Source organism: Brienomyrus brachyistius, unplaced genomic scaffold (genome assembly GCF_023856365.1).
Source record: "Brienomyrus brachyistius isolate T26 unplaced genomic scaffold, BBRACH_0.4 scaffold42, whole genome shotgun sequence".
In the NCBI taxonomy this organism is placed as follows: Eukaryota; Metazoa; Chordata; class Actinopteri; order Osteoglossiformes; family Mormyridae; genus Brienomyrus; species Brienomyrus brachyistius.
The window spans coordinates 2,243,876-2,265,582 of NW_026042317.1; the positions used below are offsets into that span (position 1 = coordinate 2,243,876).

At 52.6% G+C, this 21,707-nt stretch overlaps 1 protein-coding gene across 1 annotated transcript in view; it reads right to left on the reverse strand.

Moving 5' to 3' along the window:
• Positions 1–21,707, reverse strand: part of LOC125722753 (protein NLRC5-like) — a 519,818-nt gene that overhangs the window by 422,398 nt on the left and 75,713 nt on the right. The window lies entirely within an intron of this gene.

Consider the following 21,707-nt stretch of genomic DNA (forward strand, 5'->3'; position numbering starts at 1 on the left):
GAGGTTCAAAATTAAATTATAAGAAAGCGGATCTATGCGCGATATAAAATACCATGATTACTCCATTTTAATGGGACACTTCTTTCTATGCAAGTTTGTCATTAGAAGTCATTTGCGTTCTTTCATTATAAAAAACAATAATATTATGACGCATAAATCATCCATATATTTTGCAGGAACTGACATCGCGCCGCTGAAGTTCAGCACTTTCCCGTTTTAGATGAACGTGATGTTGCCGTTTCCTCCCGGCGACCTTTAAAAATCCACGACAGCAGCGGTTAGATGCAGCGTGTGCAGCGGCCATATTTACGGACAAAATCAAGCTGCCGACTAACACTTAGTTTGTGGTTAATTAATACATAAGTAACAGCATAATACATTATTTGTGCTTCCTCGGGTAAAGTGTTACCGATGAGAGAACACTTTGAAAATCAGTAAATAACATTTTCTCTTGCCTTGACTGTAAATCAGACCTAGACGTGTTTGAGTAGATTACCAGGTTTCCTCTGGTTATTGCACTTACTGCACACAATATGAAGAAAATGTAAGTGAACCGAAATCTCCATGCAATGAATTAGCATCCTGTGCGTATCAAGTGCATACTTACAATGTATTTTGTAATATTTTAAATACTGTGCTATTTTTGTTTGTTTTCACAAATTTTGGTTAGCAACGTTGAAGAATTAAATAAATATAATTGAAGTATATATGACTTTCTGGATTTATTTTATGTATATTTTAAGAAACAAAAAATACATTTAATGTGTATTACACACAATTAATTATTGTACTGTTTCAAATATACTGCTGAAAGCTATATCTAGCATCTCTGAAGTATATTTCAAGTGTACTTACTATAATAAGGAAAATGATAGCATGTTTTAAGTATGTGCCATATACTTTTAGTATACTGGATATATATTTAAGTATACTATTTTCCTACAAAGGACTGCTTGATATTTTCGCATTATGTATTGACAAAAGTTGTATACTGTAGGTATGTCGAGCTCCATTGAAATAGAACGTGTGCATTATGTAACTAGAACATGATGGGGGGCCAACCCATCGCAGCTGTAGAATAATGATAATAATAAACAATACTAGGCACATCTAGCACAAGAAGAATCAGATACAAAATGAGCAACTGCAAGACAATTTTCTCTAGTCAGTGCAAAGTAATTGTGCACCAATCCAGACACAGACATGTAGAGCTGTGCCATAAGTATAGATGTGTCTCACACTGCAAGCTCATTCTTCAGCTTCTGAACTTCTGCAGGTAGCTCACTTCCAGCTAAACTGAGCATTACCTGCTGAATGAAGGTAAAAGTGTTTTTCAGGCACTTCGGGTACTGCAGGTGGGGTCTGTAGGTAAAGCCAAACGAGAGGCACTACGGGTACTGCAGGTGGGGTGTGTAGGTAAAGCCAAACGAGAGGCACTACGGGTACTGCAGGTGGGGTGTGTAGGTAAAGCCAGACGAGAGGCACTTCGGGTACCGCAGGTGGGGTGTGTAGGTAAAGCCAAACGAGAGGTACTTCGGGTACCGCAGGTGGGGTGTGTAGGTAAAGCCAAACGAGAGGTACTTCGGGTACCGCAGGTGGGGTGTGTAGGTAAAGCCAAACGAGAGGCACTTCGGGTACAGCAGGTGGGGTGTGTAGGTAAAGCCAAACGAGAGGCACTTCGGGTACCGCAGGTGGGGTGTGTAGGTAAAGCCAATCGAGAGGTACTTCGGGTACAGCAGGTGGGGTGTGTAGGTAAAGCCAAACGAGAGGCACTTCGGGTACCGCAGGTGGGGTGTGTAGGTAAAGCCAAACGAGAGGCACTTCGGGTACCGCAGGTGGGGTGTGTAGGTAAAGCCAATCGAGAGGTACTTCGGGTACCGCAGGTGGAGTGTGTAGTAGGTAAAGCCAAACGAGAGGCACTTCGGGTACCGCAGGTGGGGTGTGTAGGTAAAGCCACATGAGAGGCACTTCGGGTACCGCAGGTGGAGTGTGTAGGTAAAGCCAAACGAGAGGCACTTCAGTTACCGCAGGTGGGGTGTGTAGGTAAAGCCAAACGAGAGGCATGTCGGGTACCGCAGGTAGGGTGTGTAGGTAAAGCCAAACGAGAGCCACTTCGGGTACCGCAGGTGGGGTGTGTAGGTAAAGCCAAACGAGAGCCACTTCGGGTACCGCAGGTGGGGTGTGTAGGTAAAGCCAAACGAGAGCCACTTCGGGTATCGCAGGTGGGGTGTGTAGGTAAAGCCAAACGAGAGGCACTTCGGGTCCTGCAGGTGGGGTGTGTAGGTAAAGCCAAACGAGAGGCACTTCAGTTACCGCAGGTGGGGTGTGTAGGTAAAGCCAAACGAGAGGCATGTCGGGTACCGCAGGTAGGGTGTGTAGGTAAAGCCAAACGAGAGCCACTTCGGGTACCGCAGGTGGGGTGTGTAGGTAAAGCCAAACGAGAGGCACTTCGGGTACCGCAGGTGGGGTGTGTAGGTAAAGCCACACGAGAGGCACTTCGGGTACCGCAGGTAGAGTGTGTAGGTAAAGCCAAACGAGAGGCACTTCGGCTACTGCAGGTGGGGTGTGTAGGTAATGCCAAACGAGAGGTACTTTGGGTACCGCAGGTGGAGTGTGTAGTAGGTGAAGCCAAACGAGAGGCACTTCGGGTACCGCAGGTGGGGTGTGTAGGTAAAGCCAAACGGGAGGCACTTCGGCTACTGCAGGTGGGGTGTGTAGGTAAAGCCAGACGAGAGGCACTTCGGGTACCGCAGGTGGGGTGTGTAGGTAAAGCCAGACGAGAGGCACTTCGGGTACCGCAGGTGGGGTGTGTAGGTAAAGCCACATGAGAGGCACTTCGGGTACCGCAGGTGGGGTGTGTAGGTAAAGCCAAACGAGAGGCACTTCGGGTACCGCAGGTGGGGTGTGTAGGTAAAGCCAAACGAGAGGCACTTCGGGTACCGCAGGTGGGGTGTGTAGGTAAAGCCAAACGAGAGCCACTTCGGGTATCGCAGGTGGGGTGTGTAGGTAAAGCCAAACGAGAGGCACTTCGGGTACCGCAGGTGGGGTGTGTAGGTAAAGCCAAACGAGAGGCACTTCGGGTACCGCAGGTGGGGTGTGTAGGTAAAGCCAAACGAGAGGCACTTCGGCTACTGCAGGTGGGGTGTGTAGGTAAAGCCAAACGAGAGGCACTTCGGGTACCGCAGGTGGGGTGTGTAGGTAAAGCCAAACGAGAGGCACTTCGGCTACTGCAGGTGGGGTGTGTAGGTAAAGCCAAACGAGAGGCACTTCGGGTACCGCAGGTGGGGTGTGTAGGTAAAGCCACATGAGAGGCACTTCGGGTACCACAGGTGGGGTGTGTAGGTAAAGCCAAACGAGAGGCACTTCGGGTATCGCAGGTGGGATGTGTAGGTAAAGCCAAACGAGAGGCACTTCGGCTACTGCAGGTGGGGTGTGTAGGTAAAGCCAAACGAGAGGTACTTCGGGTACCGCAGGTGGAGTGTGTAGTAGGTAAAGCCACATGAGAGGCACTTCGGGTACCGCAGGTGGGGTGTGTAGGTAAAGCCAAACGAGAGGCACTTCAGTTACCGCAGGTGGGGTGTGTAGGTAAAGCCAAACGAGAGGCACTTCGGGTACCGCAGGTGGGGTGTGTAGGTAAAGCCAAACGAGAGGCACTTCGGGTACCGCAGGTGGGGTGTGTAGGTAAAGCCAAACGAGAGGCACTTCGGGTACCGCAGGTGGGGTGTGTAGGTAAAGCCAAACGAGAGGCACTTCGGTTACCGCAGGTGGGGTGTGTAGGTAAAGCCAAACGAGAGGCACTTCGGGTACCGCAGGTGGGGTGTGTAGGTAAAGCCAAACGAGAGGCATGTCGGGTACCGCAGGTAGGGTGTGTAGGTAAAGCCAAACGAGAGCCACTTCGGGTACCGCAGGTGGGGTGTGTAGGTAAAGCCAAACGAGAGGCACTTCGGGTACCGCAGGTGGGGTGTGTAGGTAAAGCCACACGAGAGGCACTTCGGGTACCGCAGGTAGAGTGTGTAGGTAAAGCCAAACGAGAGGCACTTCGGCTACTGCAGGTGGGGTGTGTAGGTAATGCCAAACGAGAGGTACTTTGGGTACCGCAGGTGGAGTGTGTAGTAGGTAAAGCCAAACGAGAGGCACTTCGGGTACCGCAGGTGGGGTGTGTAGGTAAAGCCAAACGAGAGGCACTTCGGGTACCGCAGGTGAGTTGTGTAGGTAAAGCCAAACGAGAGGCACTTCGGCTACCGCAGGTGGGGTGTGTAGCTAAAGCCAAACGAGAGGCACTTCGGGTATCGCAGGTGGAGTGTGTAGGTAAAGCCAAACGAGAGGCACTTCGGCTACTGCAGGTGGGGTGTGTAGGTAAAGCCAAACGAGAGGCACTTCGGGTACCGCAGGTGGGGTGTGTAGGTAAAGCCAAACGAGAGGCACTTCGGGTACCACAGGTGGGGTGTGTAGGTAAAGCCAAACGAGAGGCACTTCGGCTACTGCAGGTGGGGTGTGTAGGTAAAGCCAGACGAGAGGCACTTCGGGTACCGCAGGTGGGGTGTGTAGGTAAAGCCAAACGGGAGGCACTTCGGCTACTGCAGGTGGGGTGTGTAGGTAAAGCCACATGAGAGGCACTTCGGGTACCGCAGGTGGGGTGTGTAGGTAAAGCCAAACGGGAGGCACTTCGGCTACTGCAGGTGGGGTGTGTAGGTAAAGCCAGACGAGAGGCACTTCGGGTACCGCAGGTGGGGTGTGTAGGTAAAGCCAGACGAGAGGCACTTCGGGTACCGCAGGTGGGGTGTGTAGGTAAAGCCACATGAGAGGCACTTCGGGTACCGCAGGTGGGGTGTGTAGGTAAAGCCAAACGAGAGGCACTTCGGGTACCGCAGGTGGGGTGTGTAGGTAAAGCCAAACGAGAGGCACTTCGGCTACTGCAGGTGGGGTGTGTAGGTAAAGCCAAACGAGAGGCACTTCGGCTACTGCAGGTGGGGTGTGTAGGTAAAGCCAAACGAGAGGCACTTCGGGTACCGCAGGTGGGGTGTGTAGGTAAAGCCACATGAGAGGCACTTCGGGTACCGCAGGTGGGGTGTGTAGGTAAAGCCAAACGAGAGGCACTTCGGGTACCGCAGGTGGGGTGTGTAGGTAAAGCCAAACGAGAGGCACTTCGGGTACCGCAGGTGGGGTGTGTAGGTAAAGCCAAACGAGAGGCACTTCGGCTACTGCAGGTGGGGTGTGTAGGTAAAGCCAAACGAGAGGTACTTCGGGTACCGCAGGTGGAGTGTGTAGTAGGTAAAGCCAAACGAGAGGCACTTCGGGTATCGCAGGTGGAGTGTGTAGTAGGTAAAGCCACATGAGAGGCACTTCGGGTACCGCAGGTGGAGTGTGTAGGTAAAGCCAAACGAGAGGCACTTCAGTTACCGCAGGTGGGGTGTGTAGGTAAAGCCAAACGAGAGGACTTCGGGTACCGCAGGTGGGGTGTGTAGGTAAAGCCAAACGAGAGGCACTTCGGCTACTGCAGGTGGGGTGTGTAGGTAAAGCCAAACGAGAGGCACTTCGGGTACCGCAGGTGGGGTGTGTAGGTAAAGCCAAACGAGAGGCACTTCGGGTATCGCAGGTGGGGTGTGTAGGTAAAGCCAAACGAGAGGCACTTCGGGTACAGCAGGTGGGGTGTGTAGGTAAAGCCAAACGAGAGGCACTTCAGTTACTGCAGGTGGGGTGTGTAGGTAAAGCCAAACGAGAGGCACTTCGGGTACCGCAGGTGGGGTGTGTAGGTAAAGCCAAACGAGAGGCACTTCGGGTACCGCAGGTGGGGTGTGTAGGTAAAGCCAAACGAGAGGCACTTCGGGTACCGCAGGTGGAGTGTGTAGGTAAAGCCAAACGAGAGGCACTTCGGGTACCGCAGGTGGGGTGTGTAGGTAAAGCCAAACGAGAGGCACTTCGGGTACCGCAGGTGGGGTGTGTAGGTAAAGCCAAACGAGAGGCACTTCGGCTACTGCAGGTGGGGTGTGTAGGTAAAGCCACATGAGAGGCACTTCGGGTACCGCAGGTGGGGTGTGTAGGTAAAGCCAAACGAGAGGCACTTCGGGTATCGCAGGTGGGGTGTGTAGGTAAAGCCAAACGAGAGGCACTTCGGGTACCGCAGGTAGGGTGTGTAGGTAAAGCCAAACGAGAGGCACTTCGGGTATCGCAGGTGGGGTGTGTAGGTAAAGCCAAACGAGAGGCACTTCGGGTACCGCAGGTGGGGTGTGTAGGTAAAGCCAAACGAGAGGCACTTCGGGTACCGCAGGTGGGTTGTGTAGGTAAAGCCACATGAGAGGCACTTCGGGTACAGCAGGTGGGGTGTGTAGGTAAAGCCAAACGAGAGGTACTTCGGGTACCGCAGGTGGAGTGTGTAGTAGGTAAAGCCACATGAGAGGCACTTCGGGTATCGCAGGTGGGGCGTGTAGGTAAAGCCAAACGAGAGGCATTTCGGGTACCGCATGTGGGGTGTGTAGGTAAAGCCAAACGAGAGGCACTTCGGGTACCGCAGGTGGGGTGTGTAGGTAAAGCCAAACGAGAGGCACTTCGGGTACCGCAGGTGGGGTGTGTAGGTAAAGCCAAACGAGAGGCACTTCGGGTACCGCAGGTGGGGTGTGTAGGTAAAGCCAAACGAGAGGCACTTCGGGTACCGCAGGTGGGGTGTGTAGGTAAAGCCACATGAGAGGCACTTCGGGTACCGCAGGTGGGGTGTGTAGGTAAAGCCAAAGGAGAGGCACTTCGGGTACCGCAGGTGGAGTGTGTAGGTAAAGCCAAAGGAGAGGCACTTCGGGTACCGCAGGTGGAGTGTGTAGGTAAAGCCAAAGGAGAGGCACTTCGACTACCGCAGGTGAAGTGTGTAGGTAAAGCCAAAGGAGAGGCACTTCGGGTACCGCAGGTGGGGTGTGTAGGTAAAGCCACATGAGAGGCACTTCGGGTACCGCAGGTGGGGTGTGTAGGTAAAGCCAAACGAGAGGCATTTCGGGTACCGCAGGTGGGGTGTGTAGGTAAAGCCAAACGAGAGGCACTTCGGGTACAGCAGGTGGAGTGTGTAGGTAAAGCCAAACGAGAGGCACTTCGGCTACTGCAGGTGGGGTGTGTAGGTAAAGCCAAACGAGAGGCACTTCGGGTACCGCAGGTGGGGTGTGTAGGTAAAGCCAAACGAGAGGCACTTCGGGTACAGCAGGTGGGGTGTGTAGGTAAAGCCAAACGAGAGGCACTTCGGGTACCGCAGGTGGGGTGTGTAGGTAAAGCCAAACGAGAGGCACTTCAGTTACCGCAGGTGGGGTGTGTAGGTAAAGCCAAACGAGAGGCACTTCAGTTACCGCAGGTGGGGTGTGTAGGTAAAGCCAAACGAGAGGCACTTCGGGTACCGCAGGTGGGGTGTGTAGGTAAAGCCAAACGAGAGGCACTTCGGGTACCGCAGGTGGAGTGTGTAGGTAAAGCCAAACGAGAGGCACTTCGGGTACCGCAGGTGGGGTGTGTAGGTAAAGCCAAACGAGAGGCACTTCGGGTACCGCAGGTGGGGTGTGTAGGTAAAGCCAAACGAGAGGCACTTCGGCTACTGCAGGTGGGGTGTGTAGGTAAAGCCACATGAGAGGCACTTCGGGTACCGCAGGTGGGGTGTGTAGGTAAAGCCAAACGAGAGGCACTTCGGATATCGCAGGTGGGGTGTGTAGGTAAAGCCAAACGAGAGGCACTTCGGGTACCGCAGGTGGGGTGTGTAGGTAAAGCCAAACGAGAGGCACTTCGGGTACCACAGGTGGGGTGTGTAGGTAAAGCCACATGAGAGGCACTTCGGGTACCGCAGGTGGGGTGTGTAGGTAAAGCCAAACGAGAGGCACTTCGGCTACTGCAGGTGGGGTGTGTAGGTAAAGCCAAACGAGAGGCACTTCGGGTACCGCAGGTGGGTTGTGTAGGTAAAGCCACATGAGAGGCACTTCGGGTACAGCAGGTGGGGTGTGTAGGTAAAGCCAAACGAGAGGTACTTCGGGTACCGCAGGTGGAGTGTGTAGTAGGTAAAGCCACATGAGAGGCACTTCGGGTATCGCAGGTGGGGCGTGTAGGTAAAGCCAAACGAGAGGCATTTCGGGTACCGCATGTGGGGTGTGTAGGTAAAGCCAAACGAGAGGCACTTCGGGTACCGCAGGTGGGGTGTGTAGGTAAAGCCAAACGAGAGGCACTTCGGGTACCGCAGGTGGGGTGTGTAGGTAAAGCCAAACGAGAGGCACTTCGGGTACCGCAGGTGGGGTGTGTAGGTAAAGCCAAACGAGAGGCACTTCGGGTACCGCAGGTGGGGTGTGTAGGTAAAGCCACATGAGAGGCACTTCGGGTACCGCAGGTGGGGTGTGTAGGTAAAGCCAAAGGAGAGGCACTTCGGGTACCGCAGGTGGAGTGTGTAGGTAAAGCCAAAGGAGAGGCACTTCGGGTACCGCAGGTGGAGTGTGTAGGTAAAGCCAAAGGAGAGGCACTTCGACTACCGCAGGTGAAGTGTGTAGGTAAAGCCAAAGGAGAGGCACTTCGGGTACCGCAGGTGGGGTGTGTAGGTAAAGCCACATGAGAGGCACTTCGGGTACCGCAGGTGGGGTGTGTAGGTAAAGCCAAACGAGAGGCATTTCGGGTACCGCAGGTGGGGTGTGTAGGTAAAGCCAAACGAGAGGCACTTCGGGTACAGCAGGTGGAGTGTGTAGGTAAAGCCAAACGAGAGGCACTTCGGCTACTGCAGGTGGGGTGTGTAGGTAAAGCCAAACGAGAGGCACTTCGGGTACCGCAGGTGGGGTGTGTAGGTAAAGCCAAACGAGAGGCACTTCGGGTACAGCAGGTGGGGTGTGTAGGTAAAGCCAAACGAGAGGCACTTCGGGTACCGCAGGTGGGGTGTGTAGGTAAAGCCAAACGAGAGGCACTTCAGTTACCGCAGGTGGGGTGTGTAGGTAAAGCCAAACGAGAGGCACTTCAGTTACCGCAGGTGGGGTGTGTAGGTAAAGCCAAACGAGAGGCACTTCGGGTACCGCAGGTGGGGTGTGTAGGTAAAGCCAAACGAGAGGCACTTCGGGTACCGCAGGTGGAGTGTGTAGGTAAAGCCAAACGAGAGGCACTTCGGGTACCGCAGGTGGGGTGTGTAGGTAAAGCCACATGAGAGGCACTTCGGGTACCGCAGGTGGGGTGTGTAGGTAAAGCCAAACGAGAGGCACTTCGGGTACCACAGGTGGGGTGTGTAGGTAAAGCCAAACGAGAGGCACTTCGGGTACCGCAGGTGGGGTGTGTAGGTAAAGCCAAACGAGAGGCACTTCGGCTACCGCAGGTGGGGTGTGTAGGTAAAGCCAAACGAGAGGCACTTCGGGTACCGCAGGTGGGGTGTGTAGGTAAAGCCAAACGAGAGGCACTTCGGCTACCGCAGGTGGGGTGTGTAGGTAAAGCCAAACGAGAGGCACTTCGGCTACCGCAGGTGGGGTGTGTAGGTAAAGCCAAACGAGAGGCACTTCGGGTACCGCAGGTGGGGTGTGTAGGTAAAGCCAAACGAGAGGCACTTCGGGTACCACAGGTGGGGTGTGTAGGTAAAGCCACATGAGAGGCACTTCGGGTACCGCAGGTGGGGTGTGTAGGTAAAGCCAAACGAGAGGCACTTCGGCTACTGCAGGTGGGGTGTGTAGGTAAAGCCAAACGAGAGGCACTTCGGGTACCGCAGGTGGGGTGTGTAGGTAAAGCCAAACGAGAGGCACTTCGGGTATCGCAGGTGGGGTGTGTAGGTAAAGCCAAACGAGAGGCACTTCGGGTACCGCAGGTGGGGTGTGTAGGTAAAGCCAAACGAGAGGCACTTCAGTTACCGCAGGTGGGGTGTGTAGGTAAAGCCAAACGAGAGGCACTTCGGGTACCGCAGGTGGGGTGTGTAGGTAAAGCCAAACGAGAGGCACTTCGGGTACCGCAGGTGGAGTGTGTAGGTAAAGCCAAACGAGAGGCACTTCAGTTACCGCAGGTGGGGTGTGTAAGTAAAGCCAAACGAGAGGCACTTCAGTTACCGCAGGTGGGGTGTGTAGGTAAAGCCAAACGAGAGGCACTTCGGGTACCGCAGGTGGGGTGTGTAGGTAAAGCCAAACGAGAGGCACTTCGGGTACCGCAGGTGGGGTGTGTAGGTAAAGCCAAACGAGAGGCACTTCGGGTACCGCAGGTGGGGTGTGTAGGTAAAGCCAAATGAGAGGTACTTTGGGTACCGCAGGTGGAGTGTGTAGGTAAAGCCAAACGAGAGGCACTTCGGGTACCGCAGGTGGAGTGTGTAGGTAAAGCCAAACGAGAGGCACTTCGGGTACTGCAGGTGGAGTGTGTAGGTAAAGCCAAACGAGAGGCACTTCGGGTACCGCAGGTGGGTTGTGTAGGTAAAGCCACATGAGAGGCACTTCAGTTACCGCAGGTGGGGTGTGTAGGTAAAGCCAAACGAGAGGCACTTCGGGTACCGCAGGAGGAGTTTGTAGGAGGCCAAACGAGAGGCACATAGCTTAAGGTAGGTTGGTGAGTGAGGGCTTCCATGGCAAGGCTGCCCTCTAGGATGATGCTGACTCTTGAGGGGTTGAGTTGTGACAATGCTGGGCTTGCAGCTCTGTTGTCCTCATAGCAGAGGATTCCCACTGTAATGTCCATGGAGTCTCCCTCAGTTAGACTCTACATAGTGCAAGAAACAAGATAAAAAGAGGATATTCAGCTGAACAGCAATTTATCTACAATCAGTTGTATAGAATTATTTAATATGATTTTTATAATTCAAAGTGGTTTTTCAGAGCGGTTCTGTAAACAAGCTGTTAAAGCCATTGTGTGTGTTTTCATGTATAGGTGTCTTCCACGTTGTGTGTATATATGGCATTTTAATGGGGCTTTAAACTAAACCAGCAGTGTAAAAAAATGTTAAAAGTAGACATTTACTTTTTCAAAGCTACACTGAAATCATTTGAATTCTACATTACTTGCAGAACTTTATGTAGAGAAAACACAAGTAGAGAGCTACTCTAAAAACACAATTTCTGCAATTATTAAATGCTCACTATTCACTTAAGACAACCTCAGATTTACATACATCCCAATGCACATTTCAAACCACAAAAGTTCCAACAGTTTCTAATTAGTAGTATTTGAATAGAGAAAAAAACTCACTTTGTTCATGCAGAAAATGGTATCCTCTTTACTGCAGGCAAAATTAGTTTAAAAGGGAATAACAGACAAATGTAGGCAGAAAACGTATTGTAACGTTCCCGTTATGGAAATAAGGAGGCAAGTAGCCGAAAACTTTATTTGGCTGATATGGCCACATCCACACCGTACACTTTTATATTTCAAAGAACAAGTCGTAGAACAGTCCTGCACTACACCCATTCCTTGCTTATTCTTCCCCGTCCCCTGTCTCCGTCCCGTCAGCCCCTCTCCCACCTCCTGTCGCTCCTCCCACACACTCTCCCCAGGATGGGTGCACGCCCACAGAAAATATCCCACCCAGCAACATGCGTAACAACATTCTTAAACACGCTACAGTACTATAAGACTTTGGTCTTGTAGACTTATTCCTGTTTTTAAATTTGTGCCACTCATCAAAAGCTATTTTTATTACAGAAGACGAAGGAATATTATATACAGGTCCTTCTCAAAAAATTAGCATATTGTGAAAAAGTTCATTATTTTCTGTAATGTACTGATAAACATTAGACTTTCATATATTTTAGATTCATTACACACAACTGAAGTAGTTCAAGCCTTTTATTGTTTTAATATTGATGATTTTGGCATACAGCTCATGAAAACCCAAAATTCCAAATCTCAAAAAATTAGCATATCATGAAAAGGTTCTCTAAACGAGCTATTAACCTAATCATCTGAATCAACTAATTAACTCTAAACACCTGCAAAAGATTCCTGAGGCTTTTAAAAACTCCCAGCCTGGTTCATTACTCAAAACCGCAATCATGGGTAAGACTGGCGACCTGACTGCTGGCCAGAAGGCCATCATTGACACCCTCAAGCAAGAGGGTAAGACACAGAAAGAAATTTTTGAACGAATAGGCTGTTCCCAGAGTGCTGTATCAAGGCACCTCAGTGGGAAGTCTGTGGGAAGGAAAAAGTGTGGCAGAAAACGCCGCACAACGAGAAGAGGTGACCGGACCCTGAGGAAGATTGTGGAGAAGGACCGATTCCAGACCTTGGGGGACCTGCGGAAGCAGTGGACTGAGTCTGGAGTAGAAACATCCAGAGCCACCGTGTACAGGCGTGTGCAGGAAATGGGCTACAGGTGCCGCATTCCCCAGGTCAAGCCACTTTTGAACCAGAAACAGCGGCAGAAGCGCCTGACCTGGTGTCACGGGAGATGGCAGCGATCGCGGGCAGAGCGGCGATCGTGCGAGGCGAACGGGCAGAAAGCAGGCGGACAGGCGGAAGTCGGGGTAAACTGGGGTTTATTCCACAAACCGGGAGCAGGAGACATGAAACGCCGACTAACATCAATGACAGACAAGGCAAACAGGTAAGACCAGGACTTAAATAAGACAGGACCAAGCAAAGTAAATGGACAAAGCTGGAGACGATCAGGGAAGCACACGTGGGTAATCAGGGGGCGTGGCACACACGAGGAGCGGACGGAGCGGGCGTCACAGAACCCCCCCCCAAAGGCGCGCTACACCGGGCGCGCCCGGGAGGAGGCGAAGGACGGGACGAGACCAGGGAACCAAAACCTGAAAAACAAGAACCAAAACCATCAACGAGGGACAGGGAACAAGACAGACAGGCAAAAATGACACAAAGGCAGAAGCCAAGACAGGACACGACACAGGACAGGAAAAACGGACAAACAGACTAGAAAAGGGGACACAGAGGGAACAGGCGGGACAAAAGGACCGGGAGTGAACGGAGGGAACCCAGAGGGAGAAGGAGGCACAGGAGGAGCGAAGGGACGAGGGACAAAGAATGGGGAAGCAGAGACAGAAGGGACCGAGGCAGGGAAGAAGGGAGAGAAGGCGGGGGAACGAAGGGGAGCCCAAGGGACACCCAGCGGGCGACGGGCGGCAGCCGGAGGGGCCGCAGACGGCCGGGAGGCCGGAGCCGGAGGGGACCTCGGAGGGGCCGAGGCGGCAGGGCGAGGGACCGACAGAGGGGCTGAGGAGGGAGGCGAAGGGGACGCTGGCGAGGGCAAGGAGAGGGGGGGAGCCACCGCAGGCGGCGACGTCTTCCGCCGCGCAGGAGCGAGTGGACCCGCAGGCGACCGATGAGGAGTCAGCGGAGGGAGCGAGGCAGGGCGACGAGGCCTCGGAGGGGGACCCGCAGGCAACAGCCGACCAGGACGGCCAGGACTCGCAGGCGCCAACCGAGCCAGCGCGCAGGCGAGGGAGGGCGAGCCAGGGGGCCGGGCGGGAGGGACCCCAGCCCTGCGTCTGTGTCCCCGCCCCTTACGGGACACGGACATCACGCCCCTCGGTTGGGCGTGAGGATGCCGAGGCAAGGGCAGAGGAGTCACAGGAGCGGGGCCAGGGACAGGAGCGGGGCCAGGGACAGGAGCGGGGCCAGGGGGCGCCTCGGGAGCCGCTGCGGCGCGGTCAGGGGGCGCCTCGGGAGCCGCAGCAGGGGGAGGGGGCGCCACTGGAGCCGCAGCAGGGAGAGGGGGCGCCGGGACAGGAACACGGTCAGGCTGTGGGGACGCCGGGACAGGAACACGGTCAGCCTGTGGGGGCGCCGGGACAGGAACACGGTCAGGCTGTGGGCGCGCCGGGACAGGAACACGGTCAGGCTGTGGGGGCGCCGACCCGGGAGCTGCAGGCTGCTGTAGTGGGAGCGCCGGCCCGGGAGCTGCAGCAGGCACGGGGAGCGCCTCGGGCGTGGGCGCCGGCTCTGGAACTGCAGGCGCGGGGTCCATCGACAGAGGCGGCCGTGCCCCTGTGGGAGCCCCCTCTCCAAGGCGCGCTCCTCCGGGCGCGTCAGGGAGCGAAGGCGGCTGCTCAGGCGCCAGAGCCGCAGGCAAGGGCAGCGGATCGGGAGCCGCTGGAGCGCGGTCAGGACTTGCAGCGCGGTCAGGACCTGGGGGCGCCTCTGGGGCTGCTGCAGGCGGAGGGGGCGCCTCTGGGGCTGCTGCAGGCGGAGGGGGCGTCAGGAACAGGAGCGCGGTCAGGAACAGGAGCGCGGTCAGGAACAGGAGCTGGCTGCAGTGGGGGCGCCTGCCCGGGAGCTGCAGGTTGCTGCAGTGGGGGCGCCTGCCCGGGAGCTGCAGGTTGCTGCAGTGGGGGCGCCTGCCCGGGAGCTGCAGGTTGCTGCAGTGGGGGCGCCTGCCCGGGAGCTGCAGCAGGCGAAGGGGGCAGCGAAGGTGGCTGCGCAGGCGGCGGCGGCTGCACAGGAGCGGGGTCCACCGGCAATGGCGGCTGCACGGGAGCGGGGTCCGCCGGCAATGGCGGTAGCGAAGGCGGCTGCGCAGACAGCGGCGGTAGCGAAGGCGGCTGCTCGGGCTGAGCAGGGGCTGCAGGCACAGGAGGCGGCTGCTCGGGCTGAGCAGGGGCTGCAGGCACAGGAGGCGGCTGCTCGGGCTGAGCAGGGGCTGCAGGCGGCGGTACCGGTAGGTCCCGTGCGGGCAAGACGGACGTGGCCCCTTTAAGTGCCCGGGGCACACGCGGGATAGCGTCCCGCACTGCGCTGGCCCCCTTGTTGGCCAGCCGCTCGGGCCGGAAGTAGTACCACTCGAGGGGCGGTAGCAGCTCAGCGGCAGCTGGGTGTTCTCCCCGGACGGGGGAAGCTGCCTGCACAGGCAGCTTAGCTGCGGTGACGACGTCGAGGTCAGCCGGGGAGTCCTCCAATTCCCCGGTGAGGAGAGAAGCGGGGATGAGCGTGCACGCTCCCAGAACGATCGCAGGGGCGATCGCGTGCTTCTTCCTCTTCTTCCTCTTTGTCGTGTGAGTCGCGGAAGGCTGCTCCTCGTCCGGTGGGACAGACAGCAGGGGAACAGTCTCCGCGACGCATGGCGCGTCCAGCTCTAACCTCCGAGCTGTCCTCCGTTGGGTGAGCTCATGGAGGAGGGCGCGCACCTCTCCCAAACGATGCCCGCCCTCCGATGGGGACATCGCCAGCAGGAGATCGCAGCTGTCGGTGGCCAATTTCAGCGCGACGGGGTCCTCCCGGACGTCGGGCTGGTTCAGCCAATGGTACACCTCTTGCAGCAGACCGAGACGATGGCTCTCGGTCTGCTGCTGTGCCTTGTTCAGTGGGTCTGTCATTCTGTCACGGGAGATGGCAGCGATCGCGGGCAGAGCGGCGATCGTGCGAGGCGAACGGGCAGAAAGCAGGCGGACAGGCGGAAGTCGGGGTAAACTGGGGTTTATTCCACAAACCGGGAGCAGGAGACATGAAACGCCGACTAACATCAATGACAGACAAGGCAAACAGGTAAGACCAGGACTTAAATAAGACAGGACCAAGCAAAGTAAATGGACAAAGCTGGAGACGATCAGGGAAGCACACGTGGGTAATCAGGGGGCGTGGCACACACGAGGAGCGGACGGAGCGGGCGTCACACCTGGGCTACAGAGAAGCAGCACTGGACTGTTGCTCAGTGGTCCAAAGTACTTTTTTCGGATGAAAGCAAATTTTTGCATGTCATTCGGAAATCAAGGTGCCAGAGTCTGGAGGAAGACTAGGGAGAAGGAAATGCCAAAATGCCTGAAGTCCAGTGTCAAGTACCCACAGTCAGTGATGGTCTGGGTGCCATGTCAGCTGCTGGTGTTGGTCCACTGTGTTTTATCAAGGGCAGGGTCAATGCAGCTAGCTATCAGGAGATTTTGGAGCACTTCATGCTTCCATCTGCTGAAAAGCTTTATGGAGATAAAGATTTCATTTTTCAGCACGACCTGGCACCTGCTCACAGTGCCAAAACCACTGGTAAATGGTTTACTGACCATGGTATTACTGTGCTCAATTGGCCTGCCAACTCTCCTGACCTGAACCCCATAGAGAATCTGTGGGATATTGTAAAGAGAAAGTTGAGACGCAAGACCCAACACTCTGGATGAGCTTAAGGCCGCTATCGAAGCATCCTGGGCCTCCATAACACCTCAGCAGTGCCACAGGCTGATTGCCTCCATGCCACGCCGCATTGAAGCAGTAATTTCTGCAAAAGGATTCTCGACCAAGTATTGAGTGCATAACTGAACATAATTATTTGAAGGCTGACTTTTTTGGTATTAAAAACACTTTCCTTTTATTGGTCGGATGAAATATGCAAATTTTTTGAGATTGGAATTTTGGGTTTTCATGAGATGTATGCCAAAATCATCAATATTAAAACAATAAAAGGCTTGAACTACTTCAGTTGTGTGTAATGAATCTAAAATATATGAAAGTCTAATGTTTATCAGTACATTACAATAATCTACTATTCTCCATGACCATCCAGTGCATCCTTATGACATTATTGTTGTGAACTTATTTAAAACCTCTGTACAAAACCATTTATGACATGCTGAAACATTTGCACGGTCGTCTTAAAACCTAGTGTACATGCACACTAATGCTTTGTATAAGCGGTCTTTTTTCCAGTGTGGTGAACCTGCTGAAAAACACAGCAAAAGGCCATCTATGACATAAACTAGAGCTTCAGGTAAAGAAGTCCCTCGATACCATCCATCCATCCATTTTCCAAACTGCTTATCCTACTGGGTCGCGGGGGGTCCGGAGCCTATCCTATGGGCACGAGGCAGGGAACAACCCAGGGTGGGGGGCCAGCCCATCACAGGGCACACTCACACACCATTCACTCACACATACACACCTTTAACTTAGCAACTCCAATTAGCCTCAGCATGTTTTTGGACTGTGGGGGGAAACTGGAGAACCCAGAGGAAACCCCACGATAACATGGGGAGAACATGCAAACTCCACACACATGTAACCCAAGCGAAGACTCGAACCCCACAACAGTGCTAACCACTGCACCACCATGCCACCCCCACCCCCGAGACCATGTTTCCGTCAAACACTATATACATACACAGCTGATAAAACTATACGCCAAAACACATTTGCAGGGTCCTCTGAAAACCCAGTGTACCGCCAAACCAGGTTTGTGTTTCACACAATTACTTTCCCTGTCCTCCCTACCTCACTTGATGTGCTCTGCTCTTTTTGGTGCAGTTGGTCTTTTTCAGTAGCCATCTCTCTGCACATCCTCATTCAACACACATCTATATCTCCAACTACTTAGTCTAATAATTATAGAGTCACATACAAGAGCTTAACTGAATTACTTTCCCTGTCCTCCCTACCTCACTTGATGTGCTCTGCTCTTTTTGGTGCAGTTGGTCTTTTTCAGTAGCCATCTGTAAATATTAGTTATATATTATGATATATGATTATCATTATCAATAAGAAAGGCTTCAGAAAAAGAATATAAACTGATGAAAATACTTTTAATCCCTTAAGTATCATATCTGGATTTTATCCTTCTTTTGCAGAAGGGTGATTATTTCTAAATGATTCTTTCATGTCTAAATACCTTGCATCTCCATGGCCAGTCAGAGTCACCGTAGTTATATGTAATTTCTTCTCCAGGACTAATGCCTCTGGTTGTGAATAAACATGGATGGGGCTTTCCTGATATGGTGATTTTTTTCATTTTGCTGTTTCAGCTAACATGGTCATCATTCACCAGTCTCCCAAGGGAGCCATCGTCTCGGGCAGCATCAATGCTGTATCACATAAAGTGATAAGTCAGAAAAACTACCCTTTTCTAGTAAATATCAGAGCACTAAAGGCATTAAAAAACGAGTATGTCAGAAGACACCAAAGGCTTATATTATGTTAAACAACATGCGATGCCATACGCACCACAGTAATTTTCCGTTGAAATAAAATTAAAACATGAACACTTTGAGGGCATCATGATATATTTTCGGTCTACTTTCACATTCATGCCTGCTGATGAGTTGCCCTCTGTATTCCAGAAGAAAATGGAATCTGCTGAATACCCCACGGCCTACCAGAGAAAGCAAACACTAGATTAAGATCAGCCTCGAATGCTCCTGCACGATGATCCCTGTTAACAATAAGCACCATAACATTAATACACTAAAAAACCCTGGATAAAATCAAATATTCGTACATAAACTTTAAATTTGCCTTTATATGAATTTATATATTTCACATAAAGTCCATCTTTGTCTTTACATACAGATATAAAATATGCAGCCTCTTGTTTTGGAGAAAGCTTTCTACTTCTCAGCTTCGAAGAAGCCATCTCCTCCTGTGAAAAATCATCGATGTTTATTCATATATTCAGTTTATATTGTTTAGTTTACATTTTAAGCAGATATTTAATGCCTGGCATCCCTTTTATTCTGCACATTTGATTCAGTAAGAACGAGTATCTAATAAAGTTTGTTGGGAAATTGAATTTACCAAATGAATTCTGGATATGAGCTAACCTAAAGCCCACAGATACAGCCATACTATCCTAAGGACTTATATTTATCGCACGACACCGAATCATCCTCGGTGCAATATTTACACAATGAAATCACCTTATCTGCACTTAATGACTACATTGTGTTCACGTCTGAAACAGAATACGATCCACAATCTGGTATTTATTGTAAATGTCAAAGCAATGTAGGTAATGCTTCCGTATTAACAGTAATTAGGAATTTGTAGGCAGTGTCAGTGCACGTGTTCATGACATAGAGTAGGTACATCACTTCAGTACATCAGCACTGGAGAGAGCATAATCTGCGAGACCAAGACAGTCTCTTGGCTCCGTTATACCGAACTCGGTTGCTAGAAACATATCCGACATGCTAACTGATTTGAGACGACATCATCCAAGTGTATGTGCGACCGGAGAAAGGCAGAAACAAGCTGTGCCAGTTATTCTCTGTATGGCATTTAAGCCACTTTGCCAGAAAATTCTAACCATCCAGAATAATTATCGCTACAGATATGTGGCCATACTCAGCAGTAGGAGACGAAACAAATTCTGTTTTCCCTGCTGTAGAGAAATTGCACCGAACCATGAATCCAAAACCGAAGTTTGTATCGAACTGTGCATTTTGCATATGGGTACACCCCTTGCAATTTGCATTTAAAACTCCTGCAATGTGAAAAGACAACTTTTTTATTATTATTCTATTATAAAAAGAAATTTATTACCTGATTTTACAGTCCGTTCCACGAGTTGGATATTATGGGATATTGTAGTGTCCTCTTAGTCTCCTGCTGAAGTCCACCAATAGAAATGAGGATCTGCAGTGAATGAAATAGCTCTCAGCCAATCACAACCTTAGATAGCTAGTCCAGACCTAGCCAATCAGCAGCCGTAATTCTTAACACAAGTGTTATTCTGGTGTTTCTCTGGCACCAGCCTACAGAGGGCGCGATGCTGAATACAGAGTTTACACTGTGGGAACTGATTTTTGTGGTGTAAGAGGACTTGGCGCCAAAGTTTGCAGGGGGGGTTCTCTAACTTAGATAAGTGCATCTGTATTACAGGAAGTATGAGTATCCATGTCCTCAGAATCCCAAATGTCCCCATAGTGTTGGTACATAATCAGGTGAAAGGTCCTGATAAATCATAAAAACCAACGCACGCATTCGCATGCACATGCATACACAAAACTATTCAGACCTTAGACAGACTGTTCTTTGTTGTGTGTATTTGGGTTTTGTTTTTCAGATGGAGCAGTTGGTGCGATGCTGTCCTCTACTACAGATACAACCGCTGTTCTTTAGATATTTTTTTCCTTTCTTTTTCTTTCTTTTTTCTATTATTAAAAACAAAAAAATTAAGAAAAATGATAAAACAAGAAAATAAAAATAATGAAAGGTCAGCTGACTGCCTGATTCTGCTGAATGTACATTACACCTCCATCCATCATCAATGGATTTTTTTCTTCCCTGTTGGTGTCACGCCTCAGTGGGCGGGGCCGCACAACCAAGCCTCGTTCTAATCACCTATTTAACTGGCACTACGGCAAAACAACAGTTGTGAAGTATTGTTGCTCTCTTGCGCCCTACTAAGCATTCTCTCTCTCTTGTCCTTTGTGCCACATCCTAATCCTTCAGCCTGCCTTGCCTGCCCTGCTTGCCTTGCCTGCCCTGCTTCCCTTGCCTGTCCTGCCTGTCCGCCTCGTCTTCCTGATTCCTGCCCTGCTTGCCTTGCCTGTCCTGCCTGTCCACCTCGTCTTCCTGATTCCTGCTCTGCTTGCCTTGCCTGTCCTGCCTATCCGCCTCGTCTTCCTGATTCCTGCTCTGCTTGCCTTGCCTGTCCTGCCTATCCGCCTCGTCTTCCTGATTCCTGCTCTGCTTGCCTTGCCTGTCCTGCCTGTCCACCTCATCTTACTGATTCCTGCTCTGCTTGCCTTGCCTGTCCTGCCTGTCCACCTCGTCTTCCTGATTCCTGCCCTGCTTGCCTTGCCTGTCCTGCCTGTCCACCTCATCTTACTGATTCCTGCTCTGCTTGCCTTGCCTGTCCTGCCTGTCCACCTCGTCTTCCTGATTCCTGCCCTGCTTGCCTTGCCTGTCCTGCCTGTCCGCCTCGTCTTCCTGATTCCTGCTCTGCTTGCCTTACCTGTCCTGCCTGTCCACCTCGTCTTACTGATTCCTGCCCTGCCTGCCTTGCCTGTCCTGCCTGTCCACCTCGTCTTACTGATTCCTGCCATGCTTGCCTTGCCTGTCCTGCCTGCCCGCCTCGTCTTACTGATTCCTGCTCTGCTTGCCTTGCCTGTCCTGCCTATCCGCCTCGTCTTCCTGATTCCTGCTCTGCTTGCCTTGCCTGTCCTGCCTATCCGCCTCGTCTTCCTGATTCCTGCTCTGCTTGCCTTGCCTGTCCTGCCTGTCCACCTCATCTTACTGATTCCTGCTCTGCTTGCCTTGCCTGTCCTGCCTGTCCACCTCGTCTTCCTGATTCCTGCCCTGCTTGCCTTGCCTGTCCTACCTGTCCACCTCATCTTACTGATTCCTGCTCTGCTTGCCTTGCCTGTCCTGCCTGTCCACCTCGTCTTCCTGATTCCTGCTCTGCTTGCCTTGCCTGTCCTGCCTATCCGCCTCGTCTTCCTGATTCCTGCTCTGCTTGCCTTGCCTGTCCTGCCTGTCCACCTCATCTTACTGATTCCTGCTCTGCTTGCCTTGCCTGTCCTGCCTGTCCACCTCGTCTTCCTGATTCCTGCCCTGCTTGCCTTGCCTGTCCTGCCTGTCCACCTCATCTTACTGATTCCTGCTCTGCTTGCCTTGCCTGTCCTGCCTGTCCACCTCATCTTACTGATTCCTGCCCTGCTTGCCTTGCCTGTCCTGCCTGTCCGCCTCGTCTTCCTGATTCCTGCCCTGCCTCCCTTGCCTGTCCTGCCTGTCCGCCTCGTCTTCCTGATTCCTGCCCTGCTTGCCTTGCCTGTCCTGCCTGTCCGCCTCGTCTTCCTGATTCCTGCCCTGCTTGCCTTGCCTGTCCTGCCTGTCCGCCTCGTCTTCCTGATTCCTGCCCTGCTTGCCTTGCCTGTCCTGCCTGTCCGCCTCATCTTCCTGATTCCTGCCCTGCTTGCCTTGCCTGTCCTGCCTGCCTGCCTCGTCTTCCTGATTCCTGCCCTGCTTGCCTTGCCTGTCCTGCCTGTCCACCTCGTCTTCCTGATTCCTGCCCTGCCTGTCCTGCCTGTCCGCCTTGTCTTCCTGATTCCTGCTCTGCTTGCCTTGCCTGTCCTGCCTGCCCGCCTCGTCTTCCCGATTCC